At 38.2% G+C, this 20,505-nt stretch overlaps 1 long non-coding RNA gene and 2 pseudogenes across 1 annotated transcript; all 3 read left to right on the top strand.

Moving 5' to 3' along the window:
* Positions 1-4,108: 4,108 nt before the first annotated feature.
* LOC117202255 (phosphatidylinositol N-acetylglucosaminyltransferase subunit P-like) lies at positions 4,109-4,508 on the top strand (annotated as a pseudogene).
* A 484-nt stretch (positions 4,509-4,992) lies between these two features.
* LOC101287315 (mitochondrial import inner membrane translocase subunit Tim17-A-like) lies at positions 4,993-7,090 on the top strand (annotated as a pseudogene).
* A 6,662-nt stretch (positions 7,091-13,752) lies between these two features.
* LOC117202256 (uncharacterized) lies at positions 13,753-19,453 on the top strand. The gene is made up of 2 exons (XR_004484488.2): positions 13,753-14,151; positions 18,445-19,453. It is a non-coding gene; the product is annotated as an uncharacterized LOC117202256 (long non-coding RNA).
* Positions 19,454-20,505: the final 1,052 nt, after the last annotated feature.

Here is a 20,505-nt window from a genome sequence, read left to right as displayed (position 1 = left end):
GCATTTATTTAAGCATAGTTCTCTTCCCTGTTCCCATCTTCCAATTAATTACTGCATCTCTCTTTGTCCCTTCCTTCTACTAAAAGGAACAAAGCAAAGCAGTGCACACACCTATAAATTGTGGCTGAGTTATAACTGGCATCTTCTGGCACTCTGCTAGACAGGGCTACTTGTCCCAAACACTGAGTCAGAGTACACTTGGTATAAAGAGAGTTCCACACATTTGTTAACTTAAATAAAAATGTTAAGAAGATATTAAGTTTTTTTAGTAAGTGCTTAGAGTTATAAGTAGAACAATTCCTTCCCTGTCATATTCTTTGTTCATCAAAAAGAAACAATGTTTAAGTGAGATAATAATTTATAGAAATGGATTGTGCAAAACTATAGAAGTCCTTCCTCTGCTAGTCAGTCACCTCTTAGCTGTCAGAAAATGTATGAATTACAGTGGCTTTAACCAACTGGACCAAAAATGACTTCCAAATCGTAATTCAATAACCCAGAACTCTAGCAAGGTAGCCTCATTATAGTTCCCATTTGGAATGTCGGATACAGTATATGAAGAGCTCCTCAAGAAATTAAGGAGGTCACTTATCCTTTTCCCAAAAATACTTTACATGGTAACTTGTGCAAAATGAATATAATACTTTTTAATACAGTACAAAATGAACACTCAGAGAGATTTGAGGGACAGAATCTGGAATGCTGGAAGTGATCATACTACTGTATCCTGCAGTGGTCAGTATACACCTGGAGCCCTGAATATCCAGTGGCTACCACACCTTTAGAGGTAAGTAGATGACCTGGAAGGCACTAATGGGAGCAAGAGGGAGAAGAGGCTTGAGAAACAGCAGATTTATACAGTGATGTTTAACTTGAAGAACAGAAGTTTCTGAAAAACCTTAATTACCTTAATAAGTAAGAAGGACCTTTCTATCACAGAATCAGACTTATTTTTTGTGCCCCAAAGAGTAAAGCTAACATCAATAAATGAAAGTTACAGGAAGACAAATTTTGATTTGTCTTAAAAGAGATTCCTAAAAATCAAGTTAGTAATTGTGAATTGTCCCTGGAAATGTTCATGCAAAGACTTGCAACTACTTGACAAAAGTATCTTGGTTATCTTTACAGCCCTAGTGCATAGCAGAGATACTCCCATGTAATAACTGACTAATACGTATTTGATAAATCAAGGGAAATTCAGACAGACCCTTCTAAACCTAGGATACCAGTATTTTGGGATTCCAAAAGAAACTCAACTACGAGACACTATTTTCCTTTCAATGGGTCACATTATCATAATTTTCTTTATGCTGGATGCATACCCCTCAGGAAAATAAAGAAGGACCCCAAACATCTCAGTATGGATATCCAAGGTAATACCACATAGTAATAAGTGTAAAATGTGAAACACTTAAGTTCAAAAGTTCAAATACATATATTTACACATATACTTAATCCCTCTAAAAGTCCCCTTATTCAAGGCAAAAGTGAGCTGCAACTTATCAAACCTTTACCACATACATTAAGCTCAGTGCTTTCCTATTCATTCAAAAGCATTTCTTGAATGCTGACCATATGCCAGACATGTCTAACACTGTCAACCAATTTAGTGAGGTAGGGATTAATATCTTCACTTGAAGGCCAAAGGAGTTATGTAACTTGTCCAAGTTCAGGCCACCACTAGCCCATACAGAGCATTTGTGCAAACAGAAAAAACAAGGTACCTCTTCCTCAAGACATTTTACTTCCATTTGCCAGAAAATGTATCATAATATACTAATTTTATCTGAACAAGAAACTTGACTGCCCTCTGCCATAAAATTGTCTCAATAAATATTCAAATTGATAAGTCTATGATATAAACAGTGTGCACCTTAGATCAGTTTCTTTGTACAGTGCACAATTTACTCAATGGTAAGTGACAATCCCATCAGACCCATATGAGATCTAATAAACGTAGCATCAGGGATTTTACTCCGAAGTACTACCATTAACTCCCACCCTAAATGGGAATCATCAAGAATTTCGTGTGAATTACATAATCCTCTGGCGGCATATGATTGCTGTCTCCTTTCTGCACTGTTTCATACTCAAAGCACTTCTGAAATGTATTTAGGTGGACATAAACCCACTGAAAACACAGAAAGCAACAAATGCTAGATGAACGAGAAGGGTTCCTCAGAAAGCTCATCGTGAGCATCTCCCAAATAAGAACTGCTTCTCTAAAGCCTGATTTTTACCTACCAGGCAAATTGAAAAATATTATTGTTCTCATAAATGTTGAGCAAATACTCACTTGGAACCTGAAGACCTTAATTATAACAAAAATGATTTTAATCAGATTCCACTAAGAGGGAATCTTAGTGCTTCAGATCAAAGTCAAGCCAAAGTGCTTCAGATCAATGTTCAGTCTAATTCTGGAAGAAAGATATTTAGATAACAAGGGTTTTTACGAAAAGATGTTGCCTCTTCCTAGAGGAAGATATTCCAGTGTGAAACGGCCTTGACACCCAGTGAAAATAAAAATATCTTCAGAAAGAACAATGTTATGTTTGTGTATGTGGTGCTTTAAATTCATCCAAACCTCCCTTGTTGGGTCTCTATTATGTTTCACGTTTTGTGTCAGAGGCTGAAAACACAATGATGATCACATCCAGACCATGCTCTGCTCTCATTCCAGCAGGCAAAATTAATGTAAAAAAGGAAAGTGTGACAACTGCTACAATAGAGATCTAGACAAAATGTAACAGACCCACTTGTTCTTGCCTTGATTTGTTCTCTGAACATGATTTCTTGGAATTTAGGTAAATAGAGCTCACAAAATTTTAAGTATGCTTTATAATTAACGTAAAGCCCAATCACTATCATCATATCTGGCACACAGTAAATACATAATAGATGTGGAATGAATAAATAAATGAACTTTCCAGCTTACAAATTAGAGTTGGGCCATAAGCAAACATCCCCATCAATTATAAAAGAAGTGTTCATGAATACAAAATATTTTTAAAAAGCCAGAAGCCTAAGGCAATTTGAATTGAGAGAAGAGACCATCTAAAATACAAACCTCATACTGACCAGCCTAAAACATACATAAATTATTTCCTATACCTCTTAGGCTATTTAATGATATATTTTCAGCATCTCAGCAGCACATTTATTTTCATTTTCCAAGTCATGTGGGCTATTGTTTTTGTCCTAAATCCCAACCATATCTATCAATATGGCTTTGGCAAGAGTGATCAATTATGAGGAGCTCTAATAATTTCCATTGTTTTCAGCCATCCAGACAGAGATCTGGGTTTCAAAGCAACACAGAGATAGGGACAGAGACAGGCAGATTGCTTCCTGTACAGAGGGGGATCTATATTCATGAATTCCAACTTTTTGGTGGATAATTTGAGAAGGTCTGTACCTTCAACAGTTTCAACCACTCCACCCTATACTAACCAAGCCTCCCCAAAGACACTTCACTGAAATAGAAGCAAGACGCTATCTACCTTACTTTTTCTTCTAATTCTGTGCTTTCGGACTTCTTTTTATTCCTCTCACATTCTATTATAAATAACTCGAGGATGGAACACAGTCTGTGCTGTTCTCCCTCATCAGCACCTAGCCCAGCACCATATGCAATGAAGCACTTATAAAATGCCTTGTGACGATTGACTAGACATGAAGCCACCGCACATATGAAACTCAGAAGCTGGCGCTTTTTTTTAAACATGCTTTTAGGCAATGCCTGATGTGAAGAAGAGTCACAAAATACTAAAATTAAAAGAAGCCTTTACGCTATTTAAACTACAGTTCCTGTCAACTATTTGTTGAACCCTGTGAGCTTCTTCCATACTAATTTCCACACGACCACTTACCAGAAAACAGTTCCAAACTTTCTAAGTGGAGTCCATGGGACTTGAGACGGGAAAGAAAGAAGAACATAAACCTACTCTACAGCTTGCACCCTCCGGCCCGGTACGAAGGTGGTGCGCCTGCACCCCAGCGGGTGACGCCCTGGCCTTTCCCTCAATTTCTCCTCCTGCAGGGCACTCGGCACTCAGGAGGCCGAGCTGCCAGCAAGACGGGCCCAAGATTGTCTACAGCCACAGAAAAAATGGTGGAAAAGTCACCCTTGCCATTTCCAGAAAGAGCGATCTATGGCTTTCTTTGCTGTTAAGCTCCCAATTTTGGTGCACACTATATCTCATGTGGCCTTTTATTCCTGAATCTTGGTTGAACACCTTAGGCTTAACCTATTGGCCTCAAAAATATCAGGCAGTTGCATTGCCTGTCTACCTCATTACTACTATAGCAATCCGTTACATAGTCTTATTTGGAATAAACATGATGAGTACCTCCCCACTCAACTCCATTCATGTAATCACAGATAACGATGCTAAAAATCAACAGCAGAAGAAATACCAAGAGGCCATCTAGCATTAGAAGATATTTCTATTAGTGAAATAAACTAAATATTCCTTCTTGCAACCAAAGAACTTTACACCAAAAACTGAATTGTATGTAGACTAACACCAAGCATTTATTATTTTTGACATAATATTGATCATAATTATTTTGACTATCTTTCTTATTAATATCCAGTATTATTAATAATCCAGTATTAATATCCAGTTTTGAAATGTAAAAAGAAAAAAAAGTTAGTTGAATGTCTCTTAGATTAAGTTCCATTCATATTGTAAATGTTCTCAAATATTAGACATTAATGGAATACTGCATTACTAGATATAGATAACTTCATAGTACAACTACATATAGATACTATATAAGAAAACTACATATATAGAATACTCTATAGTATAACATAGTATACTTGCAGAGAAGATCCACTTCTCAGTAACCCAATGAAATTCTGGAACCATTTATGCTGACAGTTTTCTTAGATACTGGCATTCAATACAATTTAAGTAGAACAATTAAATAGGAGCAGACAATTTGGGTTACACCATTAAGGTGGCAAAAAGCATGTTCCAATATACTATGAATTTTGTACAGTGAAACACTGATAAGTTAGTTCTTGATTCAAAAAGAAAATAAGTTTCAGCTTCCTTTTGAAAAACAGGCATCATCATTGCTCGCTACCTATCTTCAGGTTTCTACCAAATCTTCAGTAGGTTGCATGTACTCAGATCTGATAAGAATCGCACAGGCAGAAATGCTGAAAATTCATATGTTTTGGCAACTTACGATAATCATTAAAAAGAGATTCAGGAGTGGCAGAGTCAAGATGGAGGAGGACACGGCACAAGCCTTGCCCCTGGCGCAATGTGGACGACTGTGATGGGGTCTTTACGATGGGAGCCATAGGTGGTGGGATCTTTCAAGCAAAGGTTTTCGCAATTCTCGGGTGGGAGTAAACCACAGACTATGAGAGAATCTGACAGCTATTAGAACCAGGGCTCTGCAGTTGGGAGGTAGCTTTGCAGTTTGGGGAGGTCTGTTTTCCATGATTGACTGCAGTATGGTTCACGTCAGAGGGAAAGAAGACCCCTGGAACTGCATCACGAGTGGTGCCTTAACAGGAGCCATCCTGGCAGCAAGAAATGGACCAGTGGCCATGGTTGGGTCAGCCGCGATGGGTGGCATTCTGCTAGCTCTCATCAAAGGAGCTGGTATCTTGTTGACCAGATGTGCCTCTGCCCAGTTTCCCAACAGCCCTCCGTTTGCTGAAGACCCCTCCCAGCTGCCTTCATCCCAGTTACCATCCTCACCTTTTAGGGACTATCAACAATACCAATAGGACCTCTCTCCCAGGACTTCTTTAACAGAATGAGCTGCAGTTCAAGGAAGGATTTCAGAAGATCAAGTTCAGTCTGTTTTTAAAACTGTAGGTGGGACAACTATGGCCAAATAGGCTATGAAGAGACATTTAGCACCTTTTTCTATTTAAGGGAACGTGGGAGATCAGTGGAACAGAATAGAAAGCCCAGAGATAAACCCATGCACATATGGTCACCTTATTTTTGATAAAGGAGGCAAGAATATACCATGGAGAAAAGACAGCCTCTTCAGTAAGTGGTGCTGGGAAAACTGGACAGCTACATGTAAAAGAATGAAATTAGAACACTCCCTAACACCATACACAAAAATAAACTCAAAATGGATTAAAGACCTAAATGTAAGGCCAGACACTGTCAAACTCTTAGAGGAAAACATAGGCAGAACACTCTATGACATAAATCACAGCAAGATCCTTTTTGACCCACCTCCTAGAGAAATGGAAATAAAAACAAAAATAAACAAATGGGACCTAATGAAACTTAAAAGCTTTTGCTCAGCAAAGGAAAAGATGAAAACAAGATGAAAAGACAACCCTCAGAATGGGAGAAAATATTTGCAAATGAAGCAACTGACAAAGGATTAATCTCCAAAATTTACAAGCAGCTCATGCAGCTCAATATCAAAAAAACAAACAACCCAATCCAAAAATGGGCAGAAGACCTAAAGAGACATTTATCAAAAGAAGATATACAGATTGCCAACAAACACATGAAAGGATGCTCAACATCACTAATCACTAGAGAAATGCAAATCAAAACTACAATGAGGTATCACCTCACACCAGTCAGAATGGCCATCATCAAAAAATCTACAAACAATAAATGCTGGAGAGGGCGTGGAGAGAAGGGGACCCTCTTGCACTGTTGGTGGGAACTTAAATTGATACGGCCACTATGGAGAACAGTATGGAGGTTCCTTAAAAAACTAAAAATAGAACTACCATACAACCCAGCAATCCCACTACTGGGCATATACCCTGAGAAAACCATAATTCAAAAAGAGTCATGTACCACAATGTTCATTGCAGCTCTATTTACAATAGCCAGGACATGGAAGCAACCTAAGTGTCCATGAATGAATAAAGAAGATGTGGCACATCTATACAATGGAATATTACTCAGCCATAAGAAGAATTGAAATTGAATTATTTGTAGTGACCTAGAGTGTGTCATACAGAGTGAAGTAAGTCAGAAAGAGAAAAACAAATACCGCATGCTCACACATATATATGGAATTTTTTTTTTTAAATGGTTCTGATGAACCTAGTGGCAGGACAGGAATAAAGACGCAGACGTAGAGAATGGACTTGAGGACACGGAAGGGGCAAGGGTAAGCTGGGACGAAGTGAGAGAGTGGCATGGACATATATACACTACCAAATGTAAAACAGATAGCTAGTGGGAAGCAGCCACATAGCACAGGGAGATCAGCTCGGTGCTTTGTGACCACCTAGAGGGGTGGGATAGGGAGGGTGGGACGGAGGCTCAAGAGGGAGGGGATATGGGGATATATGTATATGTATAGCTGATTCACTTTGTTATAAAGCAGAAACTAACACACCATTGTAAAGCAATTATACTCCAATAAAGATGTTTTAAAAAAAAAAGATTCAAGTACTTACATGGTGGAATTTTTGTGTTCTAGTTTTTCTCATTTAAAAAGTTTCTTATTACCCCTTAGAGTTTGAATACAAAAAATATATTTCTAATACTTCCATCTAGGTCTAGATAAATTCCCCTTAGTTTCACTCTTTTCCTCTGTTGAAATCAAATGTGCATCTAGTTTACATAGGCACAGGATAGTACTAAGGCAACTAGTAAGTGCTCATATTTCATTCAGCAGATATTTATTACAAATACATGCAAACTTTGTATAAAGTGCTGGAGTACTAGGGGTTGTGCAAAGATAAATTAAAAGGACAATCAGCTTTCCTGATTTGTAATTTAAACAAAATGAATACAAATAAAATAAAATAGTAAAGAGAAGAAATGGAATGACATGGAACGGAATGAAAGGGAATAAAATGATAAAGTGAAAAGGAATGGGAAATTATTTTTCTACTCTTGGCTCCTTCTTATGTGATTATCATACTGTTGTTCTACATTTTGCTAAACTACTATAAAAAGCTTAAAGGCAGAGTCTATCATATTTTTCACCATATCTTTAACATCTGCCATAGTGGAAAATACACATTTAAGTGAGTAAGTAAACAGTAAAATATCACACAGGAGAAACAAAATTCTGTAAGCACTAAAACCAACACTGTGAACGTAACTACCTCAAGTATTAAGGAATCAGCTTATTGTTATCTGAAATAAATGATGTAAATGTTTTCTCAAATTTTTATCTTAGAATTCATCATTCGTGCCTTTGAGGTGGGGACTTCAGAAGTTAGAAACGACATTCTTAGTGGTATTTACAGCCAAAACTAAATCTTTCAACAGTAGTTCAGGCTGGATTTCTAGGTTTAGCATAACAGGATGTAATTTCGTATATAAATATGCATGTGATTTTCTAAATATTAAAAGATTCTTCTCTAGTCATGTTCCTCATGGAGAAAGAGTCTAAGCAAAAACAAAATGCTGAAACAAGGCCCCTAGTTTTTAAATTGCTTTTACTGAGTGGAGGGGATCCTGGCACCTAATTACCTAATCCCACTGGAAGAACTGGCATGCAGGAACTAGCAGCCCATGGTTGCTAGAGTTATGAAACCTGGAAAAAATAACATGAAACTCCTATGCTCAAACACACATATTTGCACATGGGCTAACTTTCATCCAGTAGACAGCCCAGACCTCTTTAGAAATTGCAGAGTAAATCAGGAAATTAGCTCCAAGGATTACATGCTTCTACTCTGCTTCAGGGGCCCCAATTCACATCATAATGGTTCTGAGAAGTTTTCATGACCAAACCCAAGAACAAGGAGGCAGAAGACCTGAAGGTTCGCAAATGACCCATCCACCCTCTTCTGTGGAGACAAAACAGTTTCTATCCAACACCCTCAGAGGAATGCGAATGATCTGTTCAGGACTGAACTGCTTTACCCTCGCTGTATGTAAATTACTCATTACCCCCTCCTTTTGCACATTTTGCCCTCCATTTTCCCTGCTTACTTCACCACTTTTTCTCCGAGCTACCTCAATTGCCTTGTGCTTTGCTCTCTTCAGAAACTTAAAAAGGAAACTAGATTCATTAGCCAAATAACAGAATCATACATTTCTTTTTGATCTATTGGGGAGTAGGGAAGATGCTTTGGGATTTCTCTGATATTCAGCTTTTTAGAAAACAATTCCTTAAATTATTGTTTTAAATATCTGAACTGCTTCATCTAATTTTCTCTGATGGCACGCTAAATTAGACTAAAACATGAAACGTTTTGAAAACCTATTTCTGTTGTCAGTGCTTCCACAAGAACAGCAGGGGGCAATAGCACACCAAGAATTGTGGAAACTGTCTCAGGCTCTAAGAAACACTGTTGAATTGCTGCACTGGGTCTGTGTACCCCAACGCAATGATCTCAGCTCTCAGATGAAGTCTTTTGTTTTCTGTCCTATTTTACAATGCACTGTTCAGTTTTCTATGAGTTGTGACTTATTCAGACAGCATTTCACTGACAGTTTAGCTTAAGAAAAAAAAAAAGGTGAAGGAGAAAAAAAAAAGAGGAAAGAAAATTAAAGTGCAGCAAAATGAAACACAAAAAGACAAGGAAGAAGTAATCCTGCATGTATTGAAAGTTTGTCCCTTCTCTGTTCCCATCCACTGGAATCTTAAACATTGTTTTCCTGGATTACAGACTTAATTCACCCTTAACCCTTCCCTCATAGATGCACTCATTTCATTCTACCTTCTCTGTCATACAGTTTTCTGTTAAAACAACGTATTTCTTTATAAAAAGAACAAACTGTTTTAAGCTGAATATTTTTTAAAAGAATTCAAAAAACTGTGTGCTCGCCTTTGGTCAAGCATCTCTGTATAGAATTTTAATGTTTTTCTGCTTTTTAAACATTTATTAGTCAAGATACATTTCATTGCTATGTTTCAATAAAGTTTTCCCCTGTAAATTCACGCCTTCAGCTAAACAGCAAAAAGCTGCAGTTGTGAAGCTATATCTGATGAGTTTGGGGGTAGAATATAAAGTAGAAACTATAACATCAGAGATTTGAGGAATATATTCAAGGATCATTTCCACTGCATTGGAAGGTGTTTCATAATCCAACCTTCAAAATCAGCAGAGATTAAACTATTTCATGCATAATTTGAGTTGCACCCCAAAATATAAAACCCATAAGACTGGCTTCTTTCTCCCACCTAGGCTGGAATTCCCAGAGTTACTAATGCATTCTCACAGAGTTATTAGTTTATGACTGTGGAATGGCAGAAGTAATATTATTTCAACATCTGGCACTAAAATTCCTCGTCAAGGGATAGTCCTTTCCCTCCCTGAGACTGAGGGCTCTATCTGATACCCTCGACTTTATCCCCTCTGGCCTGTCTCCTACTATTCTCCTGCACACAGCGCTCCAGTCACACCAGCCTCCTTGCTGTTCTCTGAAAACACACCAAGTAATCTTGTGCCTCAGGGCCTTGCAGTTCTCTCAGTCAGGGTAAGTCTTAGCCCACTTATCCAAACGACTCATTCCTTCACCTACTTCAAGAGTTTGTGCGAAAGTCACTTTCTCGCTGAGGCTCTCCCTGACCACTTACTTAAAATAGAAAACTCCCCCCTAGCATTTCCTACTCTCCTCCCCCTCCTTTATCTTCCTCAATAGCACTTACCATCATCAAATATTATATGCTACATCTTACATATAATAAAGATGAGCTACTGAAACCAAACGTATCTACCAACAGAGGGCTTAACCCCCCTACTAAATGGACAAAACAGTTGATTCCAAAGCAAAACCCAACTCTTTGCTGCACATAAAAGACAAAGACACACCTAAAACAATTCAGAAATGCTAACAATGAAAGGATGCACAAAGGTATACCAAGAAAATACAAAGAAAGAATTGAGATTTGGAAATCCAACTAAGTAGAATTTAGACCCAAACCTATTAACAAGTCAAAGAGCACTTTACAAATGCTAAATGCTACAATTCACAGTGAAAATAAAATATTTATAAAATATGCAGCAAATAACACAGTAGCTTCTTTCATTTAGCAGAAACTACGGGAGACTCAAAGAGACTAGAAATACATAAATAATAGCAGACCTTAGTATACCTCCCTTGGTCCAAGACCAAAAATGGTACCAAAAACCATTTATAATAATTGATTCCATAATTACAGAGACATCTATACTTCAATAAATTACATAAAGAAAAGTACAAATAATATTCTCCATCAACAAGATGATAAAAGTATGAATCCATAACAATCAAAACATAAGAAAATCTTCCCACTGTGAAATTTTAAATGTTTCTATTAAACTTAGCTTGACTCAAGGAAAAAATAACAACTGATAATGAAATTTTCTAGAAACAAATAATGAAAACATGATATCAGAGTTTACAGGATACTGCTAAAGAGTGTTTAGAAAAAGATTCATAGATTTAAATATTTGTATCAATAAAAATGAGAGAAAATGAGATAGACATTATCCTCAAAAAGTTAGAAATATTTAAGACTTGTTTTTTTTTTTTCTCCCTACTTTGGACTTAATTTTCTTTTTAATTAAGCAACCTAGATTTGAAAACAACCTGAAACAAATAAGCTTAGTTGTATCAAACTGCATTTAGCACTTTTATAAATTCATTATAACTTTGGTTCTGTTATTTTGAAACTAACATATATTATGGGGAAAAGTAAATAAGCAATTATGTTAACATTATTAGGAACCATGCTTTTCAGCAGAAAAGAGATTCTATAAAATTAAATAAGTAAAAAATTTTATAACCTTTCATTAGAATTGGAGTATCAGCACAAAGTTATGATTTATTTTTCTTTGAAAAACCACATATTTCCTAGATCTGTATTAAAATGTCTGAGAAGTAACAACAAGCCTTTTAGCCAGGAACATCCTACATGCACAGACTGTGGTCAACAAATACCATTTTCACTGAAAGCAATGAAGTCTCCTTTGAGAAATGGCTGATTCTAGGTCTGGAGCAGTAAATGAGACTGTTCCAATACGAGACTGGGACTCTTTAAAGTATCCAAAAGCAAGGAAGCTATCAAGACATTTGCAGTTATCAAATGAACACAGAAGCCAAAGATGGGCAATTTGAGCTTTAAAATGAATAATCACTGCAATTATATAAAAGCGTAAATAGAGATGCCAATAGAATCAATGCAAAACTAGAAGCAATAGGAAATTCAATATGAGAGCGAGATACAAAATTACATGTAGAAATCGATGTCTTCATATGTTTAAGCAATAAGTGATTATAGGGGAAAATAGAAGAGATGACCCCATTTACATTACCAACAAAAATGAAAAAATATCCTAGGAGTAAATGTTATAGGAACTGTGCAAAACCTGTATGAGAAAAACTTTAAAGCTTTCCTGAAAGATAGAAAACTGTGACTTGAATAAAAGGAAAAATAAACCTTGCTCCTCAATTGAATAATGCAAAATCATAAATTAATGCCAATTTTCAAAGTGTTTTTTACACAGCTAGTTTCTGTAGTTTACATGGAAAAAATAAATAAGCAAGATTATTTCCCCCAAAACAGGAAATCAAAATAAGAAAACAGCAATAAGGCAGGCCTAGCTCTACCAGATATTAGAACATATTATACAGTTTCTATAATTAAAACAGTATAATATTAGCACTTGAGTAGACAATCAGATCAATAGAAAAAAATAGTAAATATAGATGTAGAGCCACGTACAATGTGGAAATTTATGTATGTGATAAAAGTGGTATCTCAAATCACTGCGAAATAAATGGGCTTTTGAAAATTAAATGTTGTTAGAACAGCTAAATAGGTCTGTGAAACAGAAAACATCGGATATAACATCACCTAAGTGGAATTCCAGCCAGAAAAGCCAAAAAATTCAACGTCAATCTTTCAACGAGGACCAATTTGAGTATCCAAATTGAAGGGCATTCTGTTAAACCACTGGTCTGAACTTTCCCAAAAAAGTCAATGCCAGAAAAAAAAAAAAAATCAGCAAAAAAGGCTGAGGAAGTAGTCTAAACTGAAGGAAGCTCAAGAGACTTTATGACTAAAATCGACACGTGATCCTTGTTATATCCTGGATTTTTATTCTACAGACAACAACAGGGTAAGCAAGGATTCGGGGTGGCGTGGGGGGACAATGGAGGAAATTCTAATATGGACTATATATTAACTTAGAATAATGTAACAACGTTTAGCGCATTCCGCCTCCCCAGGTCTGAAAACCCTAGGGATACATTTCCTAAAGACACAGCACTGATCCTATAGGCCAGTAGTCCGCAGTTGGGGCGATTTTGCTCTGCCCCGCCCTCCCCACACCCACGTGATAATGTCTGAAAACATTTTGGGTTGTCACAAGTTGGGGAGGGGAGGGCCGGGTGCTACTGGCATCCAGCAGCGTGTGAAGGCCAGGAGTGCTACTGAACACTGTACAATGCCCACGACAGCCCCACTCCCCTCACTACAAAGAGCCTGCACGCCAAAATCAAAAGTGCCACAGTTGATAAACCTTGATGTAGGAGAATCCCTTATTCTCAGGGGACAGTACTGCGATATTAGGCTGAATTAAATGAAATGGTCTGCCGCGCAGGTCAAATATTGGTAACATTTAAGGGTGAAGGGTTATGACGTCCACAACTCACTCTCAAACTGTTCAGCAAAACACACTGTACATGTCCTTCCGCCCTGCTTTCCTCCTCCCTCGGGTACCGAAGCAGGGTCGTACTCCTCCTAGCGCGGACGGACCCGCCGAGCCTGCGCGGTGGGAGGACCCTGCGAGCGACCACTGCGCAGGCGCTAGGTGGCAGCCACGCCCACGCGGCGCTTCTCCGAAAGTTAACAGAGGTGGGGCAGACCTCGCAGTCACCTCGGCTGCCTGGAGCAGAGGAGAGAAGAGAAAGCTCCCAAGGGGGCTCCGCTGTCTTCTCCAGGAGTGACGACGCTGCTTTCCCAGTTGAACCCCGCCCCCTCCTCTGCGATCCGCTGCGGGCTGCACGGAGCTTCGCTTATCCTTTGGAGCCCTCTGCCAGGAAGAGCACGTTGCGTGAGGCCGCTGGTGCCTGGCCATTCCCGTGCAGGCTGGATTCTCCAGAGGTGAGCTTTCACACTCTGCTTAGTGGATTCTGACTTACTTTCTGACGAGCCTGGGCAGTACTACAGCTCGTGACCACTGACCGAAAATGCCCGGGCAGGCTCATTCCACACGGGGCTTCTCGCCAACAACAGCTTACCCAGGTAACATTTTTAAATACCTTAAAAATTTTCAGCCTAGAGTTTCTTAATCAAGGAGTTGACAGACTTTTTCTGTAAAAAGCCAGATAGCAAATATTTTAGTATTTGCAGGGCAGGAACAGTCGCCTCTGTCGCTTATTTTTCTTTTTTTTTTTTTTTTTTTTAACAACCTCATAAAAATGTAAGGAAAAAAAACCGCTCTTAGCTTCGGGCTTTACAAAAACATGGGGATTACTATGATTAGATTACAGTCTTTCAGTTTACCCAGCACGGAGGCTAGAGCTTAAGTCTCTGGTCCAACCACAGTTCTGCAGTAAAGACTCAGGTTCCAGGAGGACCACGATCCAACCGGGCTTACTGGGCGCCACCTACTGAGGCTTAGTTTACCATCTTTTGGGCCCCTACACCTGCACCTCTGCTCTTCTCTGCTGAGTGGCCGTTGAGTTCCTGGCAGTCAGGAGGGCGGCCAGGATATCCCCAGACAAGCAGCCACACCCTCCTTCACTCTAAAATGACAATCCCTTCCTATCTGGGAGCAAAAACCAAAGTCCTCACACTGTGATTAAATGAGTATAAACAATACAAGATCTCAGACAATTGTATTTATATAGCATTTTTTCTACTGATAGATGTAATATATTTATGTCCACTCTGGTAATTTGGAAAAGACAGAAAAGCATATGGACAAAAATTAAAATTCAGCATGCTCCCAACCCACAAAAATGAACTATCAAAATGTTTCTGTATTCTTCTAGTCCAGCTTTTCAATGCATATTAATAGGACAACTTACTGAACTGGATTTCTAAAAAATTTTTCTTAATAAACTTTTGTTGAATTACAAAATCCAAAAATGTGGTGAAACTGTAAATAAACAGTTCAATAAACTTTCAAAGACTAACACAAACATAACCTTGCAGCTGCCACCCAGATCAAGAAATAGAGCATGCTCAGTCAAGGGCAACTTCTCCCCAAATATAACCATAATCAAAAGATTAGTTTTGTCTTTTCTTTAATTTCACATGAAATGAATTATTCAGTAAATATTCTGTAGTATTTTATTTCTTTCCATATTACATTTGAGATTCATCCACTGTTGCATGTAACAGGTTTGTATTTTATTATATGCTGTATGGCATTTAATTGTGTGAATATGCTGCAGTTTATCGTTTATACTGTTATTTTTTAAATTTCAGCTTTATTAAGGTATAATTCCTATACCATACAATTTTCATCCATTTAAAATGTACAGTTTAATGTTTCTTTAGTATATTCACAGGTAAGTGCAACCATTGACAGGCACAGTCTGTTTTAGAACATTTTCATCACCTCAGGACGACTCCATATTCTTTAGCTGTCACTCCCCTACCCTGCATCCTCTCCAGCCCTAAGCAACCACTAATCTATTTTTTGTCTCTATAGATTTGCCTATTCTAGATAGTTCATAAAAATGGAGTCATATGTCTTTTGTGGCTGGTCCCTTACACTGATCCTGAATATTCATGTTATTTCCAGGTTTGCAGCTATTGCAAATAATACTGTTGTGAACATTACTATACTAATCAGCATATTATGTGTATCTAAAGCTATATATGTATCACATAGATACATATTTCTCTTGGGATATATACCTAAAAGTAGAATAGCTCCAACATAGGTTACGTTTATGGTTAGCTGTAGTTGACAGTGCCAAACAATTGTCGAAATTTACACTCCCACCCGCAGCGTGTGAGACTTTTCATTGCTCCACACCCTCACCAACATTTGGTGGTTGTGTGGTTTCAGTTTACACTTCTTGATGACTAATGAAAAAAAGCACCTTTTCATGTAATTATTAGTCCTTTGAATATGCCCTTTAGTAAAATGCCTTTTGGTTCTTTATTCCATTTTTGGTGAGGTTGTCTTTTTCTGTTTGATTTAAAGTGAGTCCATTTTCATTTATGAGTACAGCAAACAAACAAACACTTTTCCTAATCTGTGACTTGCATTTTAACCATCTCATTGTTAAATTTTAATGACTGTAAATTTTAAATTTTTATTGAAGTCTAACTTTTCAATCTTCTTTTATGGTTAGTACCTTTGCTATCCTAAGAAACCATTGCCTACAAGGACCTTCTCCTGTTTTACCATCTAAAAACATAATGTTTGGGGGACTTCCCTGGTGGTCCAGTGGTTAGGACTCCACACTTCCACTGCAGAGGGCAAGGGTTCGACTCCTAGTCAGGTAATTAAGATCCCACATGCCATAAATTAAAAAAAAATAAATTAATTAAAAATAAAACATAATGTTTTTCTTTGAATCTTTAAATCTACTAACCACGTAGGATTGATTTTGGAGTATGGTGTGCAGTTAAGTGTTAATTTTTTTTTCATATAGCTATCCCGCTGACCCAGGTGCTCTTCTTGAAAGACTATTCTTTTCCCACTGCCCTGCAGTGTCACCTTTCTCATAAATCAATAGAAACATAAATCAGTACAGATCCTGCAATTAATAGACAAGGTCTTTAGCCATGATAAACATGTTAAGGAATCTTACTAAAACAAGATGTAATATGTGAAGAAGTAGAGAATTTCGAGAGAGATACGGGTAATATTTTTTTATGAGATGGAAATCCTACAACTGAAAAATATAATATCTGAAATTATTTGATAGGTTATCAGTAGGTTGGACACAGTCATGAAAGCATCATTAAACTTGAAGACAGGTTGCTAGAAATCATCCGAATATAAGTGCACTGAGAAAAAAATATTTTAAATAAAGCATCAGTGACTGATGGAACAGCATCAAATGGCCTAACATACATGAAACTGAACTCCTGAAAAGCAAGGAGAGAGAGCCTGGAGCAGAAAAATATTTGAAAAATTATTAGCAAAAGCTTTCCAAAATTGATCAACTATATTTTATCCAGGACGTTTACTTGTTTTCAATGGGGAGTGGATCCCAATAACCTAGCTTACCATGAATGGAATTTAGAAGTTAGCATACATCTACACGAATGAGCAGCAGGGCATTTTAAAGACACACAAATGTGGAAAAATACTCTGTTGGGTGGAACTGTCCCGAACATTACTGTACTTTGCGCATAAATGTTGCCTACCCATTAAAGCCCATAGTACCACCCCAATCATAGTAATACCAAAATGTCCTCCCAGTTTTTCAAAATATCCCCTCGGTGCATAGTATGGCCCTACATCCATCGAGAACCCCTCTCTCACATGATCTGCCACTGCCTCCTTTCCTCCTTGCCCCATGCCCTTTCTAACCTCATCTCTAATGCTCACATCTCGCAAACCACACTGGCATCTTTCCATCTCAGGGCTTTTGGGATGGCTTTTCTCACTTCCTGAATGGTTCTCCCCCAGACATCCACATGACTGACTCTTTTCTCCTCCTCAGGTCTTTGTTCAAACGTCATTTTCTCAATGAGACCTAGAAATTAAACAAAACAAAACAAAAAACTTGCGAGTTCATTCCCCCATCCCCAATTTATTTTTATATGTAGCCTTTATTTGAAATGCTATGGGGTTCTTTTTGTTTTTGTTTTTGTTTTTTTGTGGTACGCGGGCCTCACACTGCCGTGGCCTCTCCCGTTGCGGAGCACAGGCTCCGGACGCGCAGGCTCAGCGGCCATGGCTCACGGGCCCAGCCGCTCCGCGGCATGTGGGATCTTCCCGGACCGGGGCACGAACCCGCGTCCCCTGCATCGGTAGGCGGACTCTCAACCACTGCACCACCAGGGAAGCCCAATGCTATGTATTTTAATTATTTAATTTCCTTACTGTCTCACTTTCCGCACCAGTAGAATATAAGTTCTGGTGAAGACGGAGGGGGATGTAACCAATCTTGTTCTCTGTAGTGTCTTCAGTACCTTAAATGAGTAAAAAATTATAACTGATAACATTTTTCTCAGGGCTGGCATGTGGGCAACCTTAATTTATTCCTAATAACCTCTAAATCTTTCAAGATACTTCTTCAGTTTTTCATGAATAAGAAAGTCCTGACAGTATTCCAGTAATTTTTAAATGTTTAAGGTATGTCTGAGTGTCTTAGCAAAAAGGATTACAGCAGTAAAAGCTCCAGCTTTTTACCAAAGAGAATAAGAAATGTGATATGGTTGTTTCCAAAGCAACGAAAAGCTTTACCTCATTAAGTAGACTGAGGGTTTCTCCTTATTAGATTGAAATATCCAATCAAATAGCTGAGGGCTGCCTCACAAAGAAAAAACAGTTAGAGCTGTCATCACAAAGAAATTTGCCTATTCAATTATAAGCTAATTTGTACCAACTTCTTTCTTCAGGCATTCAGGCATCAGGATCGATGATGAACTTTCAAAAAGGAAAAGGATGGAAAATCATCGAACTTACCATGAACTGTGCTCCCTTAAGTGTTTCCTTATAGCATGTGCAGAGTCAAGGGAAATTATATTCCTGTATTATTTAGTCTACCAACAACCTATTTACCTACGGTCTTAATCTGGGTTATTCTTGAAAGTAGAGCCTGAAACAAAGGTAGACACATTCTATTTGGGAATGTGATCCCAGGGAACAGGAATGAGACAGAGGGGAGTGAACAGGCGGAAAAGGGAAAGTCCAGACAAAACAAGGTAGTGTTATTGAGTGGTCCACTAGCGTTCATGGCTACTTAGTGCAGAGCCTTCCCAGGATTCTTAACAAACTTTGGCTCAGAACAGTCTGCCTGAGGGACGAAAAGAAGGATTTATCTCTCAGCAGCTATCACCTGTGTGCTGAGGGCTGCTCCCATGGGGCATTAACTGCCCCCTGAGGAGACCCTCACTGGAACTACAGCATCACATGTGCTGCAACAGAGAAGCTTTAGGACAGGAAGCTAGATTCTTGACGCGACCCTGAGATGAGGCACTGACAGCACAGAGCGGGATGAAACCTGCCCAGAGCTGTTAACCAAAGCTGCGGCTGGAATCGGAAGTGGAAGAGATGGGAGACAGTGCACAGGAGGCATCTCATAAGCCTAGATAATGTGTTGTTAGCCTTGTCTAAATCCATATTCTCTCTTCTTTCTATCATCAAAATTTCATCGTCCAGATCAAGGCTGGCAGAAGGGTTAAATAGGAAGGTTAAATGTATTTCCTAGAAGCTGTATGTTAACAGTTTTAACCTTGAGTGACACTTACAAGAAATAGAAAGTGACCCTAGAACTTGGAAAATTTTTAAATTATTCTACTTGAAACATTTTACCATTGGATAGCAATATTAGATATCTTCTAAACTCATGTAATCTCAGAAGTAATCATGAATTGTTTGGAGAAATAAAATTAATCATTTCTTATATTTCTATTAGCTTTATAAATCAGTGTCATTAATTTTTCCTAAGATATTGTTTTCTACTGTCACATAGACTAGTGATACAGAGCTTACAACCAACAAAGGAAAAATTGGTAGAAACACAGGAAGGAAAAATGTTGGAATAATTTCCATAACCTAAAGGGTTGGCATTAATATTGGCTGGAATCGGGGAGGCAGGGGGGAAACTGCACATTTTGACTTGGGGTTCCTCTTTTGAAGTTACATTTTACCAGAAATAATTTTCTCTCTGCCTACATCCATGTGATGTCATTATCATCCTCACTTGTTTGGTCTGGAACTGCCACCAGTAGGAATAAACTTTTGAGTTATTTAATATGGATCGAGGGCTTCCCTGGTGATGCAGTAGCTAAGAATCCACCTGCCAATGCAGGGGACACGGGTTCGAGCCCTGGTCCGGGAAGATCCCACATGCCGCAGAGCAACTAAGCCCATGGGCCACAACTACTGAGCCTGTGCTCTAGAGCCCACGAGCCACAACTACTGAAGCCCGCGCGCCTAGAGCCTGTGCTCCGCAACAAGAGAAGCCACCGCAATGAGAAGCCCACGCACCGGAAAAAAGACCCAACACAGCCAAAAATAAATTAATTAATTAATTTATAAAAAAGTATATATATATGGATCGAGCTCCTACTATTTGCTATGTATTGGCACACTGCATATGAGTAAGACATAATATAAAACATTACATCCAAACATTTCAGAATACATACTCTTTTAAGGTATACCCAGGACATTTACCAAAACTGACCATATGATTGATCACAAATGGTCAGAACAAATTTCAAAAGATTAAAATCCTGTAAGAGTATGAAATCAGAAATCAATTATATAAAGATAAAAAATTTCCCAAATGGTCGTAATGTAAGGAACATACCCCTAATGACCCCTGAGTCAACCTATAAATCACAGTGGAATTTAGAAAATATTTTTAAATGAATTCTAATGAAAATACAACATATCAAAACTTCGTGGCATGCTGTGAAAGCAAATGCTTATGGGAAATTTATACCTCCAAA

The sequence above is a fragment of the Orcinus orca genome, chromosome 5, assembly GCF_937001465.1.
Source record: "Orcinus orca chromosome 5, mOrcOrc1.1, whole genome shotgun sequence".
Lineage (NCBI taxonomy): Eukaryota > Metazoa > Chordata > Mammalia > Artiodactyla > Delphinidae > Orcinus > Orcinus orca.
Note: the sequence above shows the minus strand (reverse complement) of the source record. Positions and strands in the feature narration are given on the sequence as shown.